Here is a 3,943-nt window from a genome sequence, read left to right as displayed (position 1 = left end):
GAACGAGACTGAAAGGAGCTAATAGAGTCATATATCCCACTTATTAGCACTGCAAATATAAGTAGGTTCTTGCAAGAACTACTTCAAAAGTATCAATCTTGTACAACGAGTCAATAATAGAGAGGCATGGGGGAAAACTATTATTGCATGTTATGTGATATGTTTAACAAGAGGACATCAATAGTACCATAGCAATAATAATAATTGGGTAGGGAGGACAATAGTTCAGGGAAGGTTTTAGATTTTCTCATTGATGAGGGTGTGTTGAATTATTTTTCCTTTGGGAGCAATGAAAACTATCTAAACTTGAGAGTGTTTATGATTACACAACTAAATGAGGATAATGTATGATATAGATTGTTGACTTTGAACATTATAAGGCCCAATGGATGGAGGTGGCTGAAGGATGCACTGATTGTGAAGAATGACAAACTGTGGAGTATACATATGATCAAGTATTGCACTGCTACAGAAAGGAGTGAAGTCGTGAGGCATGCAAGGATGTGAATGAACTTGGGGGTGGGGGTGGGATGGGCATTATGTAATGCAAAATAAGCCAGAAACAAAAGAGCAAATATTGTATGGTAGTGCTTAGAAAAATTTAAAAGAAATTGGGGCCTAGAGTGCAAACTCTTACAGAAGTCACATTTAGTCTGGAGCTGTAAAAGCTTCTTTTAGATTTTGTGAAGCTGTGCTATATATGTATAACTTGGTATTTCATGGAACTTAGGGGACCTGTGTGACACCTAAGACTCAGAGTAGGAGGTCTGCAGGTCTCAAAGGCAGCACTGTCACATACAGCAACTGTTAATGAAATTGAAAAAGTGATAAGCTTCAATTTGAGATAAGAATGAAGCTGATCAGGTTGGGAGTAAGTTAAATCAGAGTAAAGGAATAAGGAAGACATTGCCTGTATTTTAGAACTTCACCTATGCTATGAGACCAAAGGAAGAGAGGTTTATTTTGTCCCAAACCTAAATTTTCTGTAGCACGTAATCTAAATGAACCTGTCTGGATAGATCATTGGAACAACCCAAACACATGGAGCCCACAATGGGAATGAGAGCTTGTAATTCTACATAGCTTAATCTAATGCCTGGATACATCCCAGAGTATGTTGAGTTGATAATTAAAAATGTTGGGAATGACTCTTGAGGGATGGTAGAAAAAATATGGGACTTTTACACTTTATCACTGGGGAGAACCCTGATACTGTTTCAAACATTAGGGACTCCTTAAGTCAATAGGTCAAGCCCTTGATCTTGAGGCTTGCTCTTGTGAAACTGATTTATATAGCAGAGAAGCTTAGCCTACATATATTGATGCTTAAGACTTACTTCCAGAGGACCTCTTTTGTTGCTCAGATGTGGCCTCTATCTCTCTTAGCCAAACTGTGCAAGTAAAATCATTACCCACCCCTTTACATGGGATATGACATCAGGGGTGAAAGTCTCCTTATCAATGTGGAATATGACTCCCAGGAATGAGCCTGGCCATGGCACTGTGGAATTGACAATGTCTTCCTGACCAAAACGGGGAAATGAAGTGTAACAAAATAAGATGTCAGTGGCTGAGAGAGTTCAAATACAGTTGAGAGGCTATTCTAGAGGACGGTATCATGTAAGCTTCAGCTAGGTATTATTTACCATGGTTTACCAACCCCCAACCAAAACCATTCGTGCCAACCCTAAGAATACCGAGGGCTCAACCTGAGACTCTACAAATGTTCTATGCACAATTATTATTTTCCAGAAGCTTACAATCTTCAGATGGATTCCTAGGACAGATAAACCCCAAATTTAAGAGGGGCCAGCCTCTCCAGAATATACACTAATTCCATCACCCAATCACATATTATTGATAACCTTTTCCAACATGAAAGAATTAGAATGGGCATAGCCCAAATCTAAAAATTAGGAGAAAGATCAAAGGAAAAAGTGGCATTATTACTTCAGAAGATATAATGCAGACGTTAGGATTTAATGAATAAGTATGAATCCTGAATCATTACACTGATATTTGTTTTGGTTTCCAGTGTTTTGGAGCAGTTAGAAGGAAAAACCTAAAATGGTGGAACTCTACCCATACCAAGCTCTAAAAGTTGTTCTATAGCCAATTGTGGCGTGCTTATTGAAATTTATTGCCTTTTTGATTATATGATATATTTCACAATGAGAAAATGTACATCCACCAAAAAGCACTTAATAAAAAGAAGGATTATTAAAACCACCTAGGAAGTGGAGCAAGATGGTAGTGCAGGCAGGTGTGGGATTTAGTTCATCCTCTAAGGCACCTAGCAAATAGCCTAGAATTGTCTGGAACAATGGTTTGGGGGAGTTCTTGATCAGATGCACACTGTAAACCAGTCTGGAATGGGTGGAATGGCCGAGATCACAGCACAGAACTGTAAGTAAATTGATTCATGCTGTGGAGGCTGGTGACTCTCCTCCACTCTCATGGCAGGTTCTTTTAGAGTCTCATCCTGGTGGGAAAAAGAACACTCTCTACTATGATCAAGGAAAAGAGAATTCAACCAAGTTCCAATTGTGGATTTGATTAACAAATTCAGGCTGCTGATTACAAGCTCCAAGCACAGAGGAATCTACATGCCAAATATGAGAAGAGCCAGGCGGCCACCGTCTAGCAATGAGGAAGTGGGGCTGATGAAAGCAGAAAGGCAGAGCCTTTTGGAGGTTGGCTGAGCTCAGAATACTAAAAAAAAGGCTGTGACTCAATTAAAGGGGCATATAAAGCCAGGTAACAATTCCGGGTCTTGATTGGTGACTCTGGAGGGCTGGGGACTGCAGTTGAAAATGATTTTTTTTTTAACTTTTTAACAGACCTTAAATAAAACAGCAAATATTATCAGTTTTCAGCCTTCCCCAAGGCAAGAGGGAGTTAAAGAATGGCTGGGAGACAAAGTAACTAATCAAATGTAGGAGATAATTACCTGAAGGACATATCTTCCCTAGGAAAAGGGTGGGGGCATGGCCTAGTGCAAGTGGTGGTTCTCATTTTAAGAATTAAGACCCAGTAGGATGGGATATCAGCAGCAGTTTCAACCTAACCAAAGCAGACACTAGCCTGTCTCAAACATGGAATAGTTTCAACCTACAAAAACAGAGCCCAACCTGTCTCAAACACTTTCTGGCAGCTGGGATAGTCAGGCTGCTTAAGAGGCATGTAACTTTTCCAGATTTTAGGAAACAGTGAAGTGAAGAGCGGCTTTCATCCCTCCCCATAAAAACAAACAAATGAACAAACAAACAACAAACAAACTAAAACAATGGAGGGAAGTTCCAGAATGACAGTTATTTAGAGAATTCACACCCCAGGGACTGGAAAACAGAAACAGCTTTGCCTTCAGCCTTCAGCCTTCAGCCTTGCCTTGGGGAAGGCTGAAAACTAATAATATTTGCTGTTTTATTTAAGGTCTGTTAAAAAGTTAAAAAAAAAAAATCATTTTCAACTGCAGTCCCCAGCCCTCCAGATTCACCAATCAAGAGCCAGAATTGTTACCTGGCTCTATATGCCCCTTTACTTGAGTCACAGCCTTTTTTTAGTATTCTGAGCTCAGCCAACCCCTAAAAGGTTCTGCCTTTCTGCTTTCATCAGCCCCACCTTCTCAACCACACACCTGGCAGGGAGAGGGGCTGCCGAGAATTAAATTTACCCCAGTGGGACCAGTGGGCTGACAAGTACCATCTTCTGGGCAGGACAGGAAAAACACAGAATTAAGAGGCTTCACAGGAAAGCCTGACAACTTTCTGGCCCTCATCCTCTGGGATCCTTATACTGCTTACACCATTGCTTGTGAATACTGGGCCTGTCTTATCTGGAAAATCTGATTTGGGTGAATCCTATCTTGGGAGATCCACCTCCCAGAGCCATACCTTCAAGCAAAAAGTTACTAGAGGTAATGAAATTATAGTTAAAAAAAAAA

Source organism: Tamandua tetradactyla, chromosome 17 (assembly GCF_023851605.1).
Source record: "Tamandua tetradactyla isolate mTamTet1 chromosome 17, mTamTet1.pri, whole genome shotgun sequence".
Classification (NCBI taxonomy): Eukaryota; Metazoa; Chordata; class Mammalia; order Pilosa; family Myrmecophagidae; genus Tamandua; species Tamandua tetradactyla.
The sequence above is the reverse complement of the archived record's forward strand: the minus strand, read 5'-3'. Positions refer to the sequence as shown.